We start from the raw sequence: 26,512 nt of genomic DNA, 5'->3' as shown, positions 1-26,512 counted from the left end.
ACACAGAAATTATTTGACCGGAACTTTTCCCATTTGACCGGTAAAATGAAACCTTACAGGTCACATGACCAGCACAAATTCCTTCTAGCGGAAACTCTGTATGGTATGTGTCATAAAGACCACTGGACCACCACACAGCTAGTTATTCACTAGCTAGCTTATACACCTGATGAATGCCACATGCACGTGAGAAGCATTATACTGTCTGAAACACAAAATTACTTTTTTCCCTCCATATCATCTCCTTATTTTGCTCTTCTGAGTTCACAGGAAATCATATAACATAGGGCTGGGCAATATATCAATATAAATCGATATCGTGATACGTGACTAGATATCGACTTAGATTTTGGATATTGAATATCGTGATATGACATAAGTGTTGTCTTTTACTGGTTTTACAGTCATTTTATGAACTTTCCAGACTGTTCTCGCAGTTCTACTATTTGCCTTTACCCACTTAGTCATTATATCCACATTGCTGATGATTATTTATCACAAATCTCATTAGGTAAATATTTTTATTTCTACCACAGGCAAAACAACGTGTTAACACTTCATCACTAAGTGTCAGATAAGACTCATATACATCGCAATACGGCACTAAGTCGAACTTGCACAAACATCTTTATAAATGCCATTTAAGTAGTTGTACATTTTCATTCCCAACTTGTATATACATTTGTACAATCTTTCCTTTGTATTTTTTTATCTTTATTTTTTGAATATTTGTTCTTGTATTCTATCCAATGTATTATTTCATGTATATTCTGTATGTGTCTGATATTTTGCTGCTGTAGCACTGAAATTTCCCAATTTGGGATCAATAAATATCTATCTATCTATCTATCTATCTATCGTCAATCCTATATCTCGCCGCAATATCGTTATCGAGGTACTTGGTCAAAATGATCGTGATTTGATTTTCTCCGTATTGCCCAGCCCTAGTATTACATAATATCTTCTACTGCAATACATCATATCAGGTATATAATACTCTTAAATGGATATAGATGCTGCATTTCATGGCCCTTATTTGATAGCTCCTTGACGCCTCGGTCCTCGGCTGAACCGGAAGTTATTCTGTCCCTTGTCGCTAAAGGCCGCCTCAAAGCTCTTATTTCTGCCCCGAGCCTCGTTGCCTCCCTCCTCCCGTGGTTTTCTCGCGTCTCTCCCGTGCCTCCTCGGTGGGAGGAACTAAGACGCGAGGGAAAGGGAGGCAAGTGGAGGACTCAAGGAGGCAATTGAAGCAACATGAGATGCGGCTATAGTCTGCTGAGTCCACTGCAGGTTTCCCCTCTTTAAAGTGAACTAGAGAGCTTCCTTTTTCCCAGACCACTTCTACCCATCTGAGTGGAGTCTGGCCTCCAGCTCCCTCTAGTGGCGACACCGGGAACAAAGGTGAGCTGCTCCTTCTGTACAGGTGCCGAGCTCACTCTCTGTTCTCAAAGTACACTGCATACAGATAATTGATCATAAAAGGGTCAGGCTTTCTCCTCCAGGTCTCAAACAGTCGGTAAAAGGATTTTGTATTCTAAGTGTGTATTGGTTCTCCAGCACTTTTCTTTCACTGCCTGCAACAGCGAAAAGTTTAAAATAATGAGCGCTAGGAGAGAGTGATTGAGCAGTGTGTGTGTGTGTGTGTGTGTGTGTGTGTGTGTGTGTGTGTGTGTGTGTGTGTGTGTGTGTGTGTGTGTGTGTGTGTGTGTGTGTGTGTGTATGAGCCTAATTGGGTATTATTAAGATAATAATGTTGTTAAATGTTTTATGGTCCGTCTTAAAGCAGACCAACATTGTGCCCTGCGCTCACTGTAATGTTCATGTGTTAAAACAGGCCGCAGTAAAACACACCGCAATGATGGTAACTGTAGAGAGCACACACACATCACACGTCATATAATGACATTTTACCAATATACTGTACAGTGCACAATAGGAGAATAAAGAAAAGACTGTAGGGGGCGGAAGCAAAAGATTATGCACTTTTGAAAAAGAAATAAAAAGCAGCAAGTAGATTAAAAAAAAAAGCATTTTCTAGCTCGAGCAGTGTAAAGATTTAATCGAGTGGTCTGCAACTCGACCACAAAGGCCTATTCTCAGACACACATTTTACACGTTCAGCTCAGGTCTGAGACAAAAGACTGTATAAATATTACTTAAATCCCACAAATAACTACTATTTTAAACGTTAAAACTACAAACCCCAATTCCAATGAAGTTGGGACGTTGTGTAAAAAGTAAATATAAAAACAGAATACAATGATTTGCAAATCCTTTTCAACCTATATTCAATTCAATGCACTACAAAAGACAAGATATTTCATGTTCAAACTGATAAACTTGGTTTGGTAACACTTTACTTGAAGGTATCTACATAAAACACAGTCATGAACACATGACACTGTCATGACACATGAACCCTAACCCTAACTTGTCATGCCAAAAAAAGAATGACAGTTAATAACAGAAGAGTTATGTCATAAACGTTGTAGGTCATGAACTTGTTTGTAATGTTTATGACACGTTCATGACAGTGTCATGTCACTCTTATGTAGATACCGTCAAGTAAAGTGTAACTCTTTGTTTTTTTGCAACTATTCATTCATTTTGAATTTGATGCCTGCAACACGTTCCAGCATGAATGGAGCCATGATACTACGATTCACCATGGTAACAACCACAAACAAACTGGTCGGCGGAAATACTCATGCACACATACAGCAAGTTTGAACAAAGCAATACAGCGGCTGCTGCAAAAGAGAGAGAATTTGCGTGGCAGAAAATTGCTACAAGAGTAAATGCGTAAGTTCCAATATAATGTATATCATATTTAATCATAAGTATAGCCTAATATTACTGGTGAAATGGTATTGATCCTATAATCTATTAGGTGCAATCCTGCGGGCGAAAAAGTCCTCGGCCTACTAATCCCATTCTGAGTCTGCAGCACCATCATTAACAGAATTAAAATTCATAATCTTTTATTTCAAAGGGTTTACATCATTCACCTGCAATACTGTGGGACTCCTTTTTAATGGCTCTTACTGGTTTGTGTCCAGGGAACACTACAAAAACGTTTAGAACACGTTTCAGAGCGAGTCACACTCTTCTGACAGCGCTTTGCTACAGTGGCTTTACTAATATGCTCTGCATCACCAGTGTTGTAGAAAAGAAAACTGCCGTTTGCAAAAAAAACGTAATGCGACACAAATAATGTGCTGGGATGTAAGAGCATGTCCACGATGGGTGACGTTAGCGATATGAGGATGGATAAGATTATGTAGGCTACATAACTGATCGACTGGGAAGAAAAACGATACCGCTCAAATAGGTAGGCTAGTATCTGGAAATGAAAATGCATCTATAGTCGGGGCCTCAATATCATCTCCCGACAATGTTTAACTCCCTGCGAAGTAATACAGCTTCTTCATCAATGGGATCGTCGACAAAAGGAAATGCCATGATTTGAGAAATAAAAAGTTTTATAGTCTGCCTAACACGGTTAATAAACCAACCCTGTTTATTTTATTCATGCAGATAACAAACTGCACTAAAATGCGAATGAGGTTTATTGAAGAAAACCTGCTCCCGACCAGGTTAGGTTCAAAGACTCTGAGGTTAAGTTACCTCTCTTTCTGAAACGGGCTGGAGTTACCCCTCTTTCTCAGGTTTGATTAACCTCCCTTTCTGAAACCCCATCATCCCATCATCTCAGGGTTAACAAACTCAGAGTTTTCACTAAACCTGCTTTCTGAAATGGGCCCCAGGTTAATCGGAAACAGGTGAGTGTGAAGATGAGCAGTCGTTCACAAGTAAGGATGGGGCGAGGTTCATCACTTTGTGAACAACTGCGTGAGCAAATAGTTTATGAAAAACGTTTCTCAACGTACAATTGCAAGGAATTAATGGATTTCATCATCATAATTTCATCAAAAGATCCAGAGAAGCTGGAGAAATCGCTGCTTGTCATCCGTGACCTTCGATCCCTCAGGCGGCACTGCATTAAAACCGACATCATTATTCGAAAGATATTACCACATGGGCTCAGGAACACCTTGGAAAACCATTGTCAGTTAACACGGTTTGTCGCTACATCTACAAGTGCAAGTTAAAACCAGCCAGAAACGCCGTCGGGTTCTCTGGGCCCGAGCTCATCTGAGATGGACTGACGCAAAGTGGAAAAGTGGGCTGTGGCCTGATGAGTCCACATTTCCTAATTGTTCTTGGAAATCATGGACATCATGTCCTCAGGGCCAAAGAGGAAAAGGACCATCCAGTTTGTTATCAGCGCAAAGTTCAAAAGCCAGCATGTGAGATGGTATGGGGGTGCGTTAGTGCCCATGACATGGGTAACTTGCACATCTGTGAAGGCACCATTAATATTGAAAGCTACATAAAGGTTTTGGAGCATACACTGCAATCCAAGCAAAATTCAAGCGAAGTATTTTTCGGGGACGTCACCATCTAATTTCCGCAAGACAATGCCAAGCCACATTCATCACGTGTTACAAAAGCTTAGCTTCATAGTAAAAGAGTGTGGGTACTAGACTGTCCTGCTTGCAGTCCAGACCTGTCTCCCATTGAAAATTTCGGGCGCATTATGCAAAATATGACAACGGAGACCTTTTTTGTAGTGTATTCAATTGAATATAGATTGAAAAGGATTTGCAAATCATTGTATTCTGTTTTACAAAACGTCCCAACTTCATTGGAATTGGGATTTGTATAATGGTACAGTAAATTCATACATTATTGGTCTTTATTGTCACCTAATTCAATCTGTACACAAACATTGGATTCTGATTCAGAATTCAAAATATATAATGGAGAACCTACAGGAGAGCAGTCACTAATTTTTCAGGTTGTGGAACTTTGTTTGCACCTGTTTGTGGATTTAGTTGGTCTATTTTGACCTACTGAGCAAGTAATTGCTGGTTTACCCTTCCGATTGTGATGATTGATAGCAATCATCCGTATGTGACGAGTTTGGACTAAGAACATGTTGTCTCTGCAGTGAACCAAAACAGTAAAGTTGTGGGTCGGAACAAAATACAATAATGACCTGAAAGATGCTAAAACGCTCCATAACACTGAGGGAATACTGCAGAGTCAGGTGATAATTTCTGGTGGGTTCATCACATACACAGAGCTCCTTGATCCACTGTTATTATAACAATATTTATTACAACTACTTGAGAAAAGACGTGGTCCATGAACAAATTTTTGCCTACATTCTGCCACGAATTAGATTAGATTAAACTTTATACAACACAAAAATGTTCCAGATTCAGACTTGATGGCAGTTGTTTGTAACGCCCTCTACAGCAAATTCTGCCCATCTGGCATCTCAGCGGGTTACAACAAACCATTAAATCTATGTATGTATACTATTTAACCACTTGTTAATAAAGAGAGAAGGAAGGAAGGTGTGTTAATGAAAGATGGAAGAAGACATGAACAAACTCGTTAAGACCGACCCTGGTGCTCCTCACACATTGAAACCAGCTGGTACCCACTATATGCCCATAGTTCCCTATATGTTTAGGGGCCCATAGCTCTAGGGTAAGAGCCTTGTATGTGAGCAGACATGGTATGTGTGTACCCCTAATGTGTGTGTGTGTGTGTATTTAAGTGAAGGTGGATGTTTGAGCTGCAGGGGTAGAGGGGTCTGGTGTGGAGCTGAGGCCCAAGCGAGAGGCCTCTCTGCCAGCCGTGGCAGCGCTGCAGCCCTGCCCCTCTCTCCTCCACACCTCCAGGCTGTCACAGAGGTCCTGCAGCGCTGCACCGTTTACCGACCACTATCAGACCAAATGTAATCCTTGACCAAAACATGGCACGTAAGAATATTAAACCCCTGAGGTCTAAGGGTATTTTCACACATTTTCTCAAATTTACCTTTTCAGGGTATTTGCATAAAACCGATCCTCGTGTGTTTCATATCAAAATGTTCACAACAGGCTCAGCTTTCCGTACAGTGAGGCCCAGTGTGTAAGGAGATAATTAGGCGCTATAGCTGAAACACTGATGTTCGCTTTTTGAAATCTCTTTTGAAAAACCTTAAGTAAAAGTACTAATACCACACTGTAAAAATAGTCTGCTACAAGTAAAATTCCTGCATTGATAATGTTACTTAAGTAAAAGTATGTAAGTATCATCAGGAAAATGTACTTAAAGTATTAAAAGTAAAAGTACTAAATGCAGAAAATGTCTCACATTTTAGAAACAAAACAGTTCTGTCAATCAAATTAGTGTTTAATCGGCAAATCATTTCGGCTGGACATGTAGGCCATTATATTGTTGGGTAGTTTAATTGTGTGAATGCTGATTCAGCAGCATCTTCATTCTTCAACTTTCTTTGGTCGCATCTAACTAAAAAACATTCAGATATCAAAATGTTAAGCTCTTTTTTTTTTTTTTTTTTGATTATTTTTATGGGCGTTTTAGGCCTTTAATGACAGGACAGCTGAAGAAGTGAAAGGGGAGAGAGGAGGAATGACATGCAGCAAAGGGCCGCAGGCCGGAATCGATCCCGGGTCCGCTGCGTCGAGGTGTAAACCTCTACACATGGCCGCCCGCTCTACCAACTGAGCTATCTGGGCGCCATGTTCAGCTCTTTAAGCACATGATGGGACTTCGTCAACATTTGTTCTGCTATTTATTCCTTTTAAAAATGTTAAACATTTTTTACACTTATAAGTCAATGAGAGCAGGCTTCAAATCCTCTTCTACTTCTAAATGCTACTCCTACTTCATACTTTAACCTACAGACACCAATCAAACTCTAAACCATTCACAAAAACATCAGCTATTAGGCTCTATCTCAGCAGTTTGATATATTTAACAGTTTTTGTGAAAATGGAGTTTAAAGTGATGGTTCGGAGTAATTTCACCCTAGGGTCCTTTGCACCATGACCTCGAGCCAAACCACCCCCCAGAAGCTTTTTTCACCTGGGTCGAACATTAGGAGAGTTAGCGTAGAGTAACGTTATCAGCTGAATAGCTTAGCACAGGGGCTAATGGATCCAGTGATGTATCTCGTAATTGACCCCACTAATAATGCCCGAAATGATACCAAACTTCTACACTAGTACAAATAGGTTATGTACTCATAAAACGATGGATTGGAAAGTTTGTAAGTACACCAGAAGTTTATGTAAATAACACTTGCCTGCTGGCTTCTGCTCTCTGCTGTTGTTGCTGCTGCTGCCGGCAGTTAGAGGAGTGCTTAGGGCCGTCTACAAATTACAACACCGAAAAGAGATACAATAAAAATATTTATTAATTTAATGATTAAATAAGGTAATGTCTCCAAACTTACCTCAATTATTACTTGTCTCCTGCTAGTTGTACTACAGCACTTAAAAAAAAAAAGTTAAATTAATAAATATTTTTGTTGCATCTCTTTATGGGTTTTCTGAGGACTATGGTTAACGGCTCCTCAGATTTCTGCAGGGTAAATCCAGACAGCTAGCTGGACTATCTGTCCAATCTGAGTTTTCTGGTGCATGACTAAAACAACCTTTGAACGTACACGTTTCACCAAAAGAAGCAACTTTGCAATTTTGCAGCAACAACTTAGCTCAGTCTGGCGCTTAGCCCAGATAGATCCTAGTCATGGGGAGTGGGGATTGGTTAGGGTAAGAATACCAGAGTAAGCCAATCAGAGGCAGAATAACGCAGAATAAGGCGGGCCAGGAGGCACGTCCTTTGACATAGACACGTCTAGCGGATCCGATATAGGATGGAAGGTCTGGGAATGCGAGACTATGGCAACGCTAACGGCAACCGCTATCATCCTTGAAACTACTAGTAGGTGTAACAGGCAGCATCTATAGCACCCATATTTTCGAGGCTGAAAGCCAGTGATATCCATATTGGTTTCCTACAGTACCTTCCAGGCAGACAAGTTGGCACCTTATTATACATTTATGTTTTATCTTACTCGATCATCATATCATACTGCAGAGAGGGAACCCAACTGAAAAGTCTCCTTTTGGCTTTTTCAAAATATTGTGATATCTGAGGTTTTGGAGTTGTCTAAGAAACATTTTGCATCCATTAGCTGTTCGGACAGACAAACAAACCCAAAGGATAAACTTTCAAAAAACTAAAAATGTCCATTATAATGGATCACTACTTTTGAGCACGTTTGACATTTGTCAAGCTGAAGTTTCAAGGTAATAGACACATTATGATAATAGACTTAAGGTTTGTTTTTGGAAAATGCTTAGAAATAGATACATATATAAAATCTGTAGATAATAGTCCTTCAACTCTCTCTACATTACATTTAATTTACTCTACACGGTGATCTGAGAAGCCCAAATGACATATTTGTGTTACTTTCTTTTGGCTGGGACTAAACTCTACCATATGCAAAGCCTGAGGAAAAATGAGTCCTGAGTGTGCGTAACCATTATATTATATAATACGCTTTTCTATCGATAAAAATCCACATTGTCTGTATGATACCTGAGTCTCGTTCTATAAAACATGTTTTGGACCGCCATCAACCTTGTGTTCTCCGTACTTTTTTCCTTTGAAATCAAATATGTTTGTCATAAGCAAAGTGGAATCGGATGCGCGGATGTGTCTTGTAAAGCCCAGAGCCGCGGGGCTATGCCAGTGTCCAATGAAAGAGCTCGGATGGATGCAGAGCAAGGCTTCAGCTACGGCTCTGATGTGGATGAACGCATGTGGAACACTGCAAAGTCGCCATGCGTGAACAAACAGATATGTTAGCAATGATCTGCAGGATTCAACATCAAAACGTTTGGCTTTGACCACTTTTAGACCCATTCAGGGTGTGTGTGAGATGCAGACCAGATTGAGATTTTTGTTTTCCAGCAGCGAATTGCCGAGTTTGTTAAAACAGAGTTTTCTATCTCCCATCCGAGACCAGTGACCAGCCAAGTGCATTTGACCTCAACACACACTGACAAACACTAACACACACAAAGACAGACAGACAGACAGAGAGAGACAGAGACATACACAGACAGACAGAAAGAGACAGCTAGACAGACAGACAGACAGACAGACGGAGACACACACACACACACACACACACACACACACACAAATATACATTGTAACGCTGGCTGCACAGATTATGCAGACGCAGACCGCTGCGATTGACTGACACGCACACACATTGTTAAAATCATACGCTGGGCGCTTTATTAGTTAATGATCGGGCTATAATAAGACATCGTCGGCTATGTAATCGCTGACAACCGGGACAATTTCATAGTGGTTGGTGTAAACCGGGACATTTTAGCATCCCGACAGGCTTTTGTCGGGACTTGGGACACACAACTCAAAATTGGGACTGTCCCGGTCAAACTGGTCACCTTAACTTAGATGTCTCAATACCATTGCATTGAGAACCACACACACACACACACACACACACACACACACACACACACACACACACACACAAACACACAAACACACAAACACACACACACACACACACAGAGTGAACAGGGTGCAGATGCAGGGATGGGTGAAAAAAAAAGTAAGAGGAGGAAACAGAGGGAACAAAGAAAACCGACACCTCTTCTCAGCTTTGTGATTTGGCTTGATTGCGTTGAATGCAGTAAAAGAATCGTGTCATCTTAATTTTTTTCTTCAGTGACCCTCGGGTGTAACATCACAAAATGTTGCCTCAACCTTTCATTCAATCACACCTGGACACAACAGCTGTATTTACTGCTAAACAACGAAGTTAGATAACATAGCAGTAAAGGTCCACTCTGACCTGACGTTCTTGTATCATCAGAATACTTGAGTTCTTCTCCAAAAGCTTGAAATGAAACAAGGCAACCACCATGATTTGATTTTTAAAGTATTTTCTGGGTGTTAAAAAAAAGAAATCAAAGCAAAAAACAATACAAAAACAGCCCCGAGCAAAAAAAAAAAAAAAAAAAACCCCAAAAATTCACCTTGTACGTTTTAAAAGTTTCAGGCTAAATTATAATAAAATGCAATGCCATGTCAAATATGGATGGAATTTCTTTTTGGTTTGAAAGTTGGTTCAAACATAAGAAAACAAGTTGATTAACTTTAGCATTGAATGATTCTTAGTAGGAGTTCCATTCTTCTCTTGTCCTTCTCTTGTCCTTATTTTTTTCTGTCTCTCTCTCACCCTCTGCCTTTCTCTTGATATTAATCCAACAGGGTTTATATTCACCATGTCATCGCTCACACTCAGTTTGCTTTTCATTCTTTTTCTTCTGTCTGCCTTTAATTCCTTACATCATCTTGCTGTATCTTCTTTTTCTCTTCTTTTGCTTTTTTTTTTTTTTTCTTTTCTTTTTCTTCTGACTATTATGCTCTCTTGATGCTCTTCCTCACTCTCCTCCAACCCAAAAAAAAACCAAAAAACTTGACAGAGTAGTGAAAACAAAACAAATGAAAGTAGGAAAAAGAAGAAGAAAAAGGAGTTTGACAGCAACTTGCATCCATTCTTACATGCAGTCGCCCTGGCCGGACACCGACTTTTATACAGACTTAACCTTGTTTCCATCGCACGCACACGCACACACGCACACACACAGTTGGCTTGATTCAAGTTGGGACCATAAAACTAAAACTCACTGACCAAAACACACACAACCATGTTCTTTGGCGAGCGCAGGGGCACCCTTCTGTGTGTGTGTGTGTGTGTAAGATTCCTACCCCTAAACTCTTTGCGATATATCCCCAAGATCAGTTGCTATGCGAAGCATGGTCAACAAACAGCCAATGGGCATTCTCTCTCTTTCTCTTTTTCTCTTTTCTCTCTCTCTCTCTCTCTCTCAAAATAACCAAATGCTGCCTTTAATCACTTTTATTTGTGCGAGGACATGAAGAGGCTTCGCTCCAAAAAGAAGAAAGAATGTCCAACTCTGGAAGAAAAGAAAATTTACACCTACTCTCACAAAAACGACTGCTGGCGTGAAGCGACAGCACACTGCGGGATATTATAAAAGGTTGCGAGTCATCCCGAGGGCCCTTGGCTCGCAAACACCTGATGATTTTCGGATGGAGACGTTTCTGTTTTTGAAATATTGACGGCTAAATCGGAGGTGTACCAGGTTGTGGAACGCTGTGGATGTTCGTTGGCTCTCAAAAGTCTTTCAAAGTATGGTGGTTCTTTCGCGCCAAACTCCAATGAGAAAAAGAGACATTATTTTTGCACAAGCAGTAGAATGAGCCATGCAAGCACAGCGGAGAGAGAAGAAACTACGAGTTTAAGTTAATTTGCCAAAAAAATTTGTCCGCCGGCTGTCCGAGCCTTTTTTTCTGGTCTTGAGTTTTATTTTGTTTTGACAGTTGAGGACAGACTCGGCGTGTTTATACATCATCATGCGAAGCCACGTTACCACCGGACGTATCTTTATCCTCAGACGGAGGAAAACATGGCAGCGGCCTTCCAGCACGGAGCCACTATTCACCATTCAAAGAAACCGCATTTGTTTTGTTCGTCCTCCTCGTTTTAAATCGGCACTGACGCTGCTGCGCAAGGATGCGAGCCAGTCACAACACAGTCCCAGACAAGAGGGCGGGACTTTACAGTAATCAGTTGAACTCATAGACACAATGAGCCCCGACTGTCATAACCAAAAAGAAACTTGAGTGCAGATTAAAGTTTTGGAAACCCTGCTGTGAAATTTGCTCTGGGCAAAAAAACGCCCTTATTCAGGTTTGTGTGTAAATGCTCCAAAATTATTTTTGAGCACAAAGATGGAATTCTCTGTTGCTTAAATGTATTCTCGGGGTGATCGGCATCATTTTTACATCCATATCAAGTTTCCTGTAAATGCATTTCCCTCTTTTTTGTACATTTGTCTTGTTTGACGAACAGACCCAGATGATTTTTTATTTATCAATTGACCTGTTAATTATTTTTTGATAAATTGTTAACTCTTTAAAAATGTCTAAAAATTGTTGTTTTTTTTTAAATCGCCCTCAAAAGTCAGTTTGTGTGTTAATGTGGGTTTATTTAGAGACTGTATTCACACAGAAGGGGGATATTGTATTTTTCATCTTTCAACTAAAAGGGATGGTAGTTCTGACTTTTATTATTTTCATACCACATATTTATATTTCTTTCCAGCCTTTCCTTCAGAGATTTATCATGAAGAAGAGATGAAATAGTTACATCAGAAAATGTTTTCAGCATCGCCCTAGAGCCAAACATGGCTGACACAAAACCTGCAAAAGCCAGACACATTATACTGCAAAAGACTCAACAATTTTTTTTATGATATCCACTTTTCCTTCTTAGAAAGTAAGTATATTGTCCAACAAAATATTCCAAAACCACACGATATTCAATGTACAATGATAGAAAACAGAGATTTCAGAAGCTGAAACCAGAAAATGTTGTTTATCGGTGTTTTAAGCCCCCCGTCGTCGTCTTCCAGGCAGTGCTGACTGGAAGGCAGTAGGATTAGGCAATGGTTAGGGTTAGGTGCCTTGAAGTCAACGGTCGCAGCGCTGCCTGGAAGGAGACGTTGGGGGCTTAAAACACCATCGAGTGAAAAGGTTTGCCTTTTTTGCTAACTCACTTAAAAGATGAATTAGTTATCAAATTTGTTGATTAAATTAGAAATGAGTAAACATTTCAGCAGTATGGTCTGGTTATTAAGATTTCGGTCCGTGTCTATCTGCAAATATCCTTCCAGCAGCTGAAACATGACAGTAGTATCACAGTACACACACACACTCACAGAAACACAGATCCATCCTTGGCGTTTCCCTGACGACACTCCCCAGTTCCCTCCCTCATTCTTCTCCCGGAGGTTAACCAAGGTAACCAGCGAGGTCAGGACCCCGGCGTGTGCCATAGTTGACCGACCGCTCAGCCCACGCAGCATGATAGGAGTGTGTGTGTGTGTGTGTGTGTGTGTAGCAATGTTCACACACAGAAGCCCTTTTATGCTGTTCACAGAATGAAGGCATGTCAGACAACACACACACACACACACACACACACACACACACACACACACACACACACACACACACACACACACACACACACACACACACACACACACACACACACACACACACACACACACACAGCATTGGGTGAAGATGGAGACTGCCAGTTGGACATGGCCCAAATGAAACACTGGAAGAAACATAGGTGTGTGTGTGTGTGTGTGTGTGTGTGTGTGTGATCATCTGAGCTTGAAAATGGATGAACATGTTGATTGCCAGCCTTTTATCACCAAAATTTTGGCAACACGCCAATTTCTTGAGTAATTTTGCTTGTTATCACTACGCATCATTTCAAGCCAATTCGCATCGGGGTGGATGGATGGGTCAAACAAACAGGGCTTTCACCCAGGAGACTGCTGTTCCTGTCCCGTCTGAAACTAAAAGTCAACGATGACGTACTTAAATACGTAACCAAATAACGTAACAATTGACTTATCATAACCCAAAACCACAATCTTTTCCGAAACACACCCAAGAACTTTTGTTTGAATTCACAACATTAACCACGGGTAAAAAAAAAACGGACAAATTGGAAATTAGAAGGAGACAAATGTGAGCAACTCCCATGTTCTGCAAGACAAAATTACTGTTTTTGTCAAAGGAGGCTGGTGGCTGTGAAGAGAGCAATATATATTACTTATTTAGTTTTAGTTCCTCTTCCTATGTTTATTGTGACCGTTATGAACCAAGGTAAACTCCTTGTATATGAAAACCTACTCGGCAATAAATCAGACTTTTATTTAGAAAATTTAAAAGAACTAGACAACATTTTACAATGCTAAAATAAAGCCATCACGCTTCTGGCAATGACTAATGACTGTCCTGACTTGTATGTTTGACATAAAATGAAGACGAGATGGACGCGAGACAAATGAGTACTGCTATATCAAATTTTCATCTATTCCGTGTTAGTAACAGTAACATATATAGACACACGCGGAGAGAGAAATCAGACAGTAGAGCACTCTCTCATCATCTCATGTAGTTGTCGTGGTTCACCGTCAGGGACGATTTGTCTTTTACCATCCACACCGAGACAAGAAGACTCGGCTGGACCCAGAAAAAAAAAAAAAAAAAACACAGAGAGAGAAAGAATTGGAAAATAGCGGGGTAAGATAGAGGTTGGGAAAATATACATGAGAAAATGTGTGTTTGACCCAAGTTGATGGACGGATGAAGGACAGAATACATGACTGAGTTTAAAGGGTAACAACATTAAAGAAAACCCGGCTCTTATATCAAAAGGGAGAACGTCTATGAAAGGGATGGATGAAAAGACTGTTTTTGCCATATGATGCTGAACAGCAGATCAAATTTTAGGATTTGGATAGCAATTATTTTTAACTAATAATATCTTGCAAAAGACTTCATATAGAGTTCATATAAAAGTCATCTTTTGGTGATACAGATGTCGGCTTTTAATGATGACTGAGGGTGATTTCACATATAGTCCTTTTTAAACAAGCCAAACTCAGTCTTCTTAAAGCTATAGTGCGTCGTTTATGTTGCCCCACCAGGAGGAATTCTAAGTAATGACAACAACACAGTTGTTGCATCCACATGACACAAGCCTTCTGTAATCGCACACGCGCCCCCACCCCTCCTCCACTCCCCCACCCAGTTGCTAGTGGCCAAGGAGGACACGGAGGATTAAAAAAACATGATGGTAATTACCTTCACTTTGAGTTTCTGCGCGCGAAAGTCGCCGGACGACAACACTTTCTAAACGCAGTCATACTGAGAAATACAGAGAGAGTTGTGTGGAGCTGACAGTCTTAATTAGCTTTGCAGCAACTCATTTGGCAATGGCTTGAATGCAACGGACGTTCAATAATATGAATTAACATAAGAAAGTTACGCACTAAAGCTTTAAAGTTGACCAGAAAAGGGACTTCACATACTGTATGTGTTCACATATGCGCAAAAAAAAAAGCTGACTAATATTGTAGGTCTGAGTTCTTTGGGAGGACTGAAACGAACCGAGTGTGAAAACGCCCTTAGTTTCCCCTTCATCTGACTACTAGATCTTACCAGGGCCATTTCAACTTTGAGCTACGGCCGCTGGGACAACTACTATTTGGGAAAGTCACGCCATGACACCACTTTTAAAATGCACCGAAGGAGTATTTGGTACACTCTATATATATATATATATATATATATATATATGTATGTATATATATATATATATATATATATATATATATATATATATATATATATATATATATAGAGAGAGAGAGAGAGAGAGAGAGAGAGAGAGAGAGAGAGAGAGAGAGAGAGACAGCAACGCAGACACATAGAGGCAAAGATGGAGAGATCATCCAAAGGGCAGGCAGACAACCAGACATGGAAGAAGAGGGTGAAGAGAGAGTGATGTAATGGTGTGCAACCATCCCAGCAGAAACTGCATGCCAAGGTGTGTGTGTGTGTGTGTGTGTGTGTGTGTGTGTGTGTGTGTGTGTGTGTGTGTGTGTGTGTGTGTGTGTGTGTGTGTGTGTGTGTGTGTGTGTGTGTGTGAGAGAGAGAGAGAGGATGTTTACGGCTCACATATGAAACCAATCGTCTCCCATTTAAGGTTAGATGGACTCCACCACGTTATATTAACATGAAGATAAATGGACCAATTATAAAGCTACACAACACACTAACAGGCTGTGCTACTTGTCTTCAGTGTGTGTGTGTGTGTGTGTGTGTGTGTGTGTGTGTGTGTGTGTGTGTGTGTGTGTGTGTCATCCACATCTGTGGATGTTTATCACATCATTGAATAGAGAGCGAGACGAGAGACAGTGGGAGGGAAAAATTAAGATGGAGGGAGAGAGACAGAGATAGAGAGAGAGAGAGAGAGAGAGAGAGAGAGAGAGAGAGAGAGAGAGGGAGAGAGAGAGAGAGAGAGAGAGAGAGAGAGGTTAATGCTGATGATTGTGTTCTTCCAGCCGACCATGTCTGTCTTGGCTACCAGAGGAACGATGTTTGACTCATCTTCAAAAACCAAAAACCACAAGCAGGAAAGGTAAAAATGGGGAACACGAGAGAAGAAGAAAAAAGATGGTGACATCAGGAGGCAGAGATGAAGAATCACGTTCTGCACGGGAGTAAAACTGAGGAGGCTTTCACATCATCAGGGACACAGGCCATAACCCAAGTAGACTCAACCCCAAAGTTCAGACAGTGTAATTAGTGTTGACTAGGCCTGGGTACCGAATTCAATGCTTTTTAGGCACCGACCGAATTGCCTCTTAAGTATTGAGTATCGAAAAATGCCTCGTCATTCAATACCCAATTACAATACCTAAGGAGTAAATCTCCTCAGCGTCAGTGAGGAGACCAAGATCTAATAATGCTGGTGATTGGCTGTCTAACGTTACACGTCGTAGAGAGAGGCAGGAAAAACTCTGCATTACGCACAGAGAGACGGGTTTTGGTTGGTATCGGAAAAAGTATTGTTTAAGAACTGGTATCGAAGTCACGCTTTTGGGTCAATGATACCCAGCCCTAGTGTCGACACTGTGTGCAATGGTCACAAGACGTGAAATCTAACTGTTCTGAAACATAGAATTGAACTCCTATTTAACGTGAGTACCGGTTGGCAGATACAGTTACAAAGGAATCTCCGAAATCTGCATTTGCACACATTACGCACCAATCTCATTCTCTGAACTGCATGCTCCACGGCCGATAAAGTAGGAAGGCATACCAGAGAGTCGTTCTTGACTTGGCTCCAAAGTATTTTAACAATGGTAGGCATAATGCAGAGGTTTAGTCCATCGGATGGGTTTGGGATCGGCGCCCTTTTTCTACACTGTAGCGACAACATAAACAAATGTCGGGTAGATGATAGTCTCACAATATTGGGTGGTCTTCTCTCCAAGAAAGACAAGATACTCTATAAGGTCCTTGTTGGAAAACTGCCATCTTACCTTACAGAAGTACTGTGTCATTCAGAGGAACATTATCAGACTCACTCTGCTGACTGGCTTTTACTTCATGTCCCACGAGCTCGGTCTGAACTTGGAAAAACTGCTTTTAGTTGTAGTGCACCCGACTCCCGGATCAACATTACAGGACTTTCTTAGAATCAACTCAATTGGGCGTCATGTTAGCTCACCAGAGGCTCAGTCCTCAACGCAGCGGCCAAGTGTTCGGTTCCGGCCGGCGGCCCTTAGCTGCATTTCATTTCCACTCTCTTTCCCCTTTCATGTCTAAGCTATCCCGTCAAAAAAAGGCCTAAAAAAAGCCAAAAATTATATTCGGACAATATAGAAATCTGTTTTTTAACCTGCAAACTTGTACTTGTAACTGTATTTTCTTTTGCATCCCTATTATGTATTTATTTCCAAAATCCGAATGTTTTATTGTCCTATCTATCCATCTATCCATCTATCCGTCCATCCAGTGTTTCCTCTATGTTGATTTGACCGTGGCGGCCCCCCACGGCAACATTTCTGCCCCCCACGGTATCAGAAATAGGGCTGCATTGTTAGAGAGCATGTCGGAGAACGTTTGTATTTTAGGTGCATTATAGTACATGCTGAAGTAGTTACACTGCATTAAGATAATGTAATTAATAGTGGGTTTATTGGTATTTGCGACAGAATGCTTAGCCTATGTGTCAAGATCAAAGTTGGCCTATATACTAACTCAGAAAATACAGTTCTGAAAATAAGCCTCAATGCGTGTGTTAATAGTGGTGAACAAATTTTTATTTGTGTTGCAGCAAAGTGTCAGCTCCGTTTCATGGGGGGGGGGGGGTTGTTGCGACCTGCCCCCACTGCTAAAAAAAAAAATCGTAAAGGAAACACTGTGTGTGTTTGTATGTATATATATATATATATATATATATATATATATATATACACACATATCTTATTGTACTTTCTGTATTGTTCTGAATATGTCTTTGTAATCTGACTCTATTACATTTAAAGTGAGGGTCACCCCTCAATGATCTCTCGAGGATGAATAAAGGTTGAAGGAACATTGCCAGATCTCCACAGCGCTGTGCCAGCGATGGAGTGCCTGGCTACACCACCTATCTAGAGAGAAATGAGGAGCTCATCTTAGATTTGGCTCATTCACTGCGTTTTGTCCTTTATTAAACTGGTTTCTCTGTGTATAACAGATGTGTAGTGATGAATGTATTACAGTGTTCCGGAAAGGACGACTGCTGTTGCAGCCTTTTCGTTAAATCATTCGAGTGAGACTTGTGCCTTCATCTTTCTTTCTCTCTCTTTCAGTCTCGACTGGTTTGTTGTTTTTGCCCAACACAGCGGAACAACAACTTGAGTAGGATGGATGGATGTGGCTGATTGAGAGAGAGACAGAGGTCCTGCAAGCCTTTTACATCTGTCTGCGTGGGCGAAAGACCGAAAAAAAGATGAAGAGTGAGAAAAAAAGAAGAAACACCAAAAACCGACTCAGCGAGAGTTGTGACGTCTTACTGAGGCTGTGAAGATGGAGGGGAGACACAGCTGTGGCTTTGGGGTTACCGTGTATGTATGTATGTATGTATGTGTGTGTGTGTGTTGTCTGTGTGTCTCTATGCACGTGTGTGCGTATGTTGTCTGTATGCATGTGATAATGCATGTGTGTGTGTGTTGTCTGTATGCATGTTCACTGTTACACAACTCCTGTGTGTGTGTGCGTGTGTTGTCTGTATGCATGTGTGTGTTGTCTGTATGCATGTGAGTATGCATGTGTTTGTGTGTGTCTATGTGTGTGTGTGCGTGTTGTCTGTGTGTCTCTATGCGCGTGTGTGCGTATGTTGTCTGTATGCATGTGATAATGCATGTGTGTGTGTGTTGTCTGTATGCATGTTCACTGTTACACAACTCCTGTGTGTGTGTGCGTGTGTTGTCTGTATGCATGTGTGTGTGTGTTGTCTGTATGCATGTGAGTATGCATGTGTTTGTGTGTGTCTATGTGTGTGTGTGCGTGTTGTCTGTGTGTCTCTATGCGCGTGTGTGCGTATGTTGTCTGTATGCATGTGATAATGCATGTGTGTGTGTTGTCTGTATGCATGTTCACTGTTACACAACTCCTGTGTGTGTGTTGTGTGTGTGTGTGTGTGTTGTCTGTATGCATGTGTGTGTTGTCTGTATGCATGGGAGTATGCATGTTTGTTTGTTTCTATGTGGATGTGTGTGTGTTGTCTGTGTGTCCATGTGCTTGTTTGTTTGTGTGTGTGTATATGCTTGTGTGTGTTTGTGTGTATATGCGTGTGTGTGTGTGTGTGTGTTCTCAGACATACTCCATTCGTTATCGTTACAATGTGATTGTATTTAATTGTTAGATTGAAAATCAAAACCAGAACTTTGGTACTTAACAGAGATTTCCCTTTATGTCATCACACGCCAGCATGTTGAATAAGGATTTTAACTTGTGACCTGCTGGAAGGTTCTGATCCAAACATTTGGTAAAAATATGGGTGAGTCAAATTAAAACAAACGCGAGACAAAGAGCCACATGAAAAGCTGCTGCTTGTAATAAAGAAAGTAAATAGCAGCTAAAAAAAATAAATAAAAATAAATCCTGATTTGAACCTTTGACCCCTCTGGATCTGAAGATGTGGGAAGAGACGGGGATAACCAAAGCTGCCACTCGTAAACAAGTTGAAATTGGGACGTGAACAGGTGACCTCGTGCGTCTGACCATGTGGAAAACAGTTTATGGGTTTGAATCCCAGCCGCTAAACAGAGCCGCTGAGGCCCATGTGGATCCAGTTGGCCATCAAAGAGCCAGAGAGGGAAAAATAAACACTTTTTATATGATTTCTCTCTCAGAAAGACTCCGTCTCCTCGCTGGCGTTACCGGCCCAAAACAGTGTGCTGGATCCGTGTTCTTATGCTCTGCTCAAAATGTTGTTTTGCACATGTGTTTGTGTGATTGTATGTATACATTTGCATGTGTGTGCATGCGTCCCTTCCTGTGCAAGTGGTGTTCATTTTCTGCTGTAATTGCACAGAACGGTAGAACAGAGAGAGTTGAAGGAGTGATGGATAACCAGGAGTCAATGGAAAACATGATAGAAGGGGAGAAGATGAGAGAGACAGATGAAGGGGAGGAGTGAAGGAGGAGCAGATTATTTTGCTTTTCCTGATTGAGGTCAGGGACAGCTGGGAAACAACCTAAACCTAACCAAGTAAACCTAAAAATAAAGTAATGGGTGTTGAAAAGACACTGTATGCATGTAACGAGCGAAAAACTGCATTCCCAAACCGTTAGAGACGCTAGAGGTGGACCTAGAGCATGTGTGGCGAACACGAGGCCCGCGGGCCGAACCCGGCCCCCTTGCAGATTTTGATCCGGCCCGCATATCAATTTAGGTTCCAATACATTTTGCCGAGCCTAGTTGTGCACCAAACTTAAAAGACAGTAAACTGTTGAAGAAACTGCAATTGCACAACACAAAGCAGTATTTGGCAGATTTGCCGACTTTGAGCCTCAAAAATTCCCACAGAACCAGAGAGTTTTTATGTGTGGTAACCTACTTTTAAAAAAATGTAATCATTGTTTTGACTGATTTGCTAAATTCTGCTGACTGTTTTTTTTTTTTTAGGGCTTTATGAGACATGCAATAATAGCCTTGATGTGATTCTCATTTTCCAGTGTGACCCTTAAGCCTGGTTCACACGGGACGATTTTAAAATTGTCGGCCGATTTTCCAATCCTGAGAGACCCCACACACGGCGATAAAAAAATCACGGGTCTAACAGTTTTGGTCGTACAGTGTGTGGTGCGCAGCACACGGCAAAATCAACACATCACACACGAACCGATTTGACTGCCGAGCATTCCCAGGTCAGACGGGAAATCTCGCAAAATCCCTCGAGATCAAACGCGACTTCAGAGTAAACAATCATGGCGAATGCAGTGGCGATAGTTTGTAGTTTGTTTTTAACCGGAAAAAAAACGTTATCAAAAGAAAAGGCGATGGTCAAAGAAGTGGAGACAACGCGAGCATGGACTATACTCCGCTACATCATGATATGGAGGTGAGTTGTTGTTTTTTCTCATAGAAATGTCGTTACGTACTACACAGATTAATTACCGTTGAAATACACGTTCATATATTCGTTTCCATGTACTCTGGTGGACTGCAGTTGTGGATGTAGTTATGCCCATCGACTTTATTGTATGCCACAGTCCACAGGCTGCGTGCTCGTTTGCCCCCGGGGGACACCACACACGAGGAGAAATCGGGCCCAAAAAAATCCAACATGTTGGATATCCCTGATTTGAGATCGGAGCGCTCCCGACGTCCTTCCGAGCAGACGAGAGCAGTCCTAACACACCACACACGGCAGGAATATCTGATCAGATTATTTTACGATAATCGGAGCATCCTTAAGATTGTCGGGAGGGGTGAATCGGGGCTAAAATCGGCCTAATTATCCTGCCGTCTGAACCAGGCTTTAGTGAAATTAAGTTTGACACCCCTGACCTAGAGTGTCATAGATTGAAATTGAAGCGGATTTTCCAAAACTACGCGCGTAGTGGTACGTATGCTCCGCGGAGATCTGCTCTACAAGTGTAAAAATAGAGACAGTCTTCTATTTATATTTTTAACGCGAGGTGTGTGCGGCCCTTTAACACAGAAATGGATCATAAAGTGTCTATATGTCTTTTAAATTAAAGTACCGATATACAGGAAACGACGTAATGACTGTCAGTGAGCAGATTGGCAGTTTCCCTCACCTGCGTCCTCTTATTATTATTATTATTATTATTATTATTATTATTATTACTACAACATTTGCTGCCGCTAGGGTGCGTCTAGATTTCTAAGCTACGCTGCACGCGTAGCCGGTTAAAAGATACGGTCCACATACGTTAATCTTTCTATGCAGCCAAAGGGGAAGGCCACTGTCAGTTTTTGAAGAGTTGGGAGGAAGAATGTGTTCACGTGCCACATTCAGGCCAAAACCATCTGGCTGCAACAGCTGGTGACTCACACTCGTCTGATGCTTCTGATAACTTCATTGACTTAAATAAAGCCTTCACTTTACATAGAATTAATTTCAAGTGAGAAAACAATCGCCTGTCAACTCATCAGGTGTCATAAATCTGAAAGGTTGCTTGCTTGCAGTATGTTAGCAACAGGTGGAACTCAATTTTGTGCAACAAGAATTCTGATGAAGTGAATGATTTTTCTAAGAGGCTTGACTGGGTAGACGGAGGTCGCAGATGGTTAAAAAAAAAAAACGTTGAGCACCGTGACCTAGCCTGAAGGATTCTGTAAGTATTGTCCTTTATGAAAACTGCCCTATATATCCCCCGTCCTCCCCACCAAACCAAACAAGCATCCAGACACTAAATGCAGGAAATTTAAAAAAGACGAGGGCAAAAGGACAGCAGGGACCGTGTGTGTACAAATACAGGAAATACCAGCTTTCTCCTACAAGTGCTGTTCATGCATAAAACAATTCATGGCCATTCAACTGTCTTGTGAGCTTCTCTCTCTGCGTGGCAGCTAGTAAACACTGGGACGCGCGCCTCCCGATGGAGGCGGCAAGCTCGTTCACATGAAAACAAGCTGGAGAACAACAAAAAAAAACACTACTTTAAAAGCCAAGTCACACTAAAGAAACTGACTTTAAAAAAAAAAAAACATAATGATGGGAGAAAAACAACTCAAAACTGATGTGAAAAGTGGAAAAACCCGCCATTGTCAGCTGAAGCCTTTAAATAATCTTTCGATGGGAATCAAGCAAATCTGCCATCTGTTGTTAGATTGACAACTATGAATAATTCAGTAGCACGCTTTAGTGAGACGCTTTAGGCTCCTGTTTGTAGACCTGTCCTTTGGACTGGATTTTTCCAGAAGTGCAGAATGCATGATTTCCTATGTGTGAGATGCTATGATAAAGTATAATGTAACATTGCAACATGAGCAGGTCCATGCAGAGAGATGCACCAATATGTGTACTTTATATACACGTGCACCATGTTGAGCTGAATTCTTTAAAACGGCAGGTATTGTTTGTTTGTCCAAGACAAATTTTCCTTCGGGATAATAAAAATCGTATTTTTACAGTTGATACGAAACCAAACAGACAGGTTTCCCCGCATTTAAAAAATGTAAAAATAACGCAAAATGTTGAGGTTGATGTTGATTCGGCAGTGAATACGCAGCAAAATATAAGCAGTGGTATAAATAGATAATGGAAGTCATTATCTCAGAGTAATAGGCATGACCGGGTAAACGGGTCAGAGATGTTAAAAAAAATAGACCAAATGATGTGTGAAAAAAAAAAAGCCTCATCGTAAATTATTATTGAAGTCATTTGGAGTTCTGTGTTTTTGTTGATAGTCACTTGGGTTAGCAGAGAGGCCGTGGTATGTTTGGGCCTCAGATCTTCCTTACACGAGCTTTGGCCCGCGCCAGCCTCGCCGCCTTTTCTCTAATGATGAACAAAAACGCCACAAAACTAATCCCCATTAAAAGCAGTGACATCAAAATGGGCTGAAACAAGCACCGCTGTGTTCTGCCCCTGGTTTGGAATTCTATCCACATATTATATCATTCCCATTTGATCCCTGTTATTGCAGTCGCCGAAACACAAATACCAGTGACATTCCCACAGCCACATGACTGGGACTGCCTCGGGGGGTCAGAGAGAGAGAGACGCTGTTTATGCCAGTTTGCATGCACCAATGTGATTTCTGCGTGTTTGTTCTGGCAGCAGAGCTCGGTGTGATTGGCTCGGTAGCAGTAACTCTCCGCTTGTTGGCGTGCGCCATCCTGGAGGAGGTGGGCCCTAGTGGGCCTACTGGATGAGATGGGCCTCCTGGATAGAGTCCTTTCTATTTCAGCTCTATGGAGTTAGTTTTGTTTCTTTATAACGCAAGCAAAAAAATAAAGTTTTGTGAGCATATTTCTCTCACGGCAATAAAAAACCCAAGTTTGTCTTTTTTTTGCATCACAAAAAAAGTTTTGATTTTGAATTAAAAGGCTTGGCTTGTGAGTGAAATAGTTTTGCTTGAATGTGGGTGGGTGGACATTGTTGGGTCTTTGTAAATTACAGAGTGTGGTCTAGACCTACTCTATCTGTAAAGTGTCCTGAGATAAGTCCTGATGTGATTTGACACTAAATAAAATGTAATTGACAATTGAATGTGGGTGTGGCCATGCCCAGTCAAACCCACCAATAGAAATTCTTATCTAAGCCATTTTGGACTGAACTGTACTCAAAACTTTTAGGGCCCTATCTTGCAAGCCCAACGCAAGTGTCTTTGCTAGTTTAAGACCGACGCAGTTGTCAATTTCCCGTCCAGCGCCCGCGTCGTTTGAATAGCAAATGCACCAGCGCCCATGTTTGCGCCCATGGGCGTACTGGTCTTACAGGGAGGTATGTTCAGGTGCATTCTTGGCGTATTGCTATCGTGCTATTGACAAACAAAAACGCTCAATGGTGTTTTTTGCCCCCAACTGCTCCTTCTAGGCAGCACTGCAACTGCTGCCTTCAAGGCACCTAACCCTAACCTTAACCTTAACCCTAACCCGTGCCCCCCAATGGTGCCTTCCAGGCAGCGCTGCCTGGAATGCACCATTGGGGGCAAAAAACACAGATTAACAACAAAAACCTGGTCTAAAGTCAATAACACAGCATTTCATTGTTGCTGTATACAAAGTTTAAATACAAATATTACAATGTGAAATAGTTTTATATGATCTCCGCGCAGGCTTTCACTTCACGAACGAGCAGATCGGTTTCTTCTCCTGAAAATCTCTCCTTCCTGCTCAGCAAATCCGCCATCATAATAGCAATGCGCCAAGGTACAAACGCGCATTGCTTTTAAAAGGGAATGTGAGAGGACAATCTGATTGGTTTATTGCGTGTTACGCCCAAAACACACCTATGATTAATAAGGACACTAAGTACATCCCTTTTGAACCATGCGCCTGGCGCACGAACCCTTTTTTTCCACCGTTAAACTAGCAAAAGTGGATTCGCCAGGCACTTCACGCCGTGCGCTTAGATCGTTAAAATAGGGCCCTTAGACTCGCGAGCAAAACTTTTTCTTTTTTTGCTTGCGTTATAAAGAAACTAAAACATCTCCATACAACTCCAGCTCTGCGCTGGAGTCCATTGTACTGCAACTCTGACAGCGGTAGATGTTAAACGTTGTGAGTAGCAGATGAGTGTGGTTTAACTCAAACAGCATCAAGTCAATTGTCCGTAACAGAGACATTGACGATTGCATCAGATCGCATTACTTCCCAATACATACAGTTCAGTTATTATTATTTCCGGAAAATATGAAATAAAAATCGCATTCTCTCATTCCGATTGCTGTAGTAGGCTGCTTCCCGATCACTCGCTGCTACTTACTACAGGTCACGGTTTCCTGAAAAGACAATTTATATGACTAGAAAATTCATGAATATTAACTGAGATGCCCCATTATGTTGTGAGCAGTAGGCCTACGTGTGCTGTTGGCAAAATTGTGTCTAATCTGTCTGTGTATATGTCTGACCTGGGCTGGCGCATGTTCACGTTAAAAAGCGTGTGCGTGCACGAGCACTACGGTCACGCGCAAAGTGTCCCGGTTTTAGTTCCAGGAAATCTGGTCACACTAATCTAACTTGAACTCAATTCATCATTCATATGGAGCTTGAATGTGATTACCTGGATAGGACACCCACACACCCACACTACTGTAAAGCAATGCAGTATCCAGTCATTCATCCATTCATTCATTTATTTATTCTCTTATGATAGCATGCTAGCGGTTAGCTCGCCAGCTGCAGTGGTTCCCAAGCTAGCCCCTGTGAGTGGTCACTAAAAACAAAGTATTTTGCGCATGGTTGAATTTTGCTGTATATCACTCTTTCTGCTGTTACTGGGCTCTCTCTCTCTCTCTGGCACCTACAGCAAAAAGTCATCATGCTCCATTTCATTGACATGACTGGACCAACTGCTGAGGGCACACACACACACACACACACACGTCTTCCAGGAATATTACTAAACACAAAGGCTTTTATAAGAGGAATACAGCACTCTTTGTGAACTCTCTTCAGTCTTTCTCGTGTACTGTAATATTACTCATTTACAGCTTGCCTCTCTCAACACACACACACACACACACACACACACGTTGCTGTAATAATTTTGGGGGGGGGAATAAAGGCTTTTTATTGAGGTTTAATGATGTGTTCACTCTGAGTGGCCCTTTAATAGTGACACAGAACAGAGAGCTGGCACAGGGATTGGCCTTTAGCTGGGTGTGACACACACACACACACACACACACACACACACACACACACACACACACACACACACACGTTACAGTAAGTCGCTGACCCTCGCCTGACAGTCTATTAATATACGAGTGGGAAAAGTCATGTCTCCCACACTGTTAACATGGACTTCACATCCTCTTTTTTGACTTTCACACCCTCTTCATGTCTTTGTAAAAAAAAAAAAAAAAAAAAACACGCATGTAAAAGGCTCTCAGGGCGTATTAAACACGAATGGGAGCCGGAGGAGATGGCTGCGGGTGG

General features: G+C 41.5%; 1 long non-coding RNA gene and 1 other non-coding gene across 2 annotated transcripts in view; both read right to left on the bottom strand.

Moving 5' to 3' along the window:
- The window catches only part of LOC120573697, a 219,378-nt gene that overhangs the window by 156,832 nt on the left and 36,034 nt on the right, over positions 1-26,512 (bottom strand). The gene's annotated exons all lie outside the window — the stretch shown is intronic.
- Positions 24,506-24,560, bottom strand: LOC120573733. Its single transcript, XR_005641773.1, has one exon. It is a non-coding gene; the product is annotated as a small nucleolar RNA SNORA17 (small nucleolar RNA).

Source organism: Perca fluviatilis, chromosome 14 (assembly GCF_010015445.1).
Source record: "Perca fluviatilis chromosome 14, GENO_Pfluv_1.0, whole genome shotgun sequence".
In the NCBI taxonomy this organism is placed as follows: Eukaryota; Metazoa; Chordata; class Actinopteri; order Perciformes; family Percidae; genus Perca; species Perca fluviatilis.
This window is presented reverse-complemented; position numbering and strand designations above follow the sequence as displayed.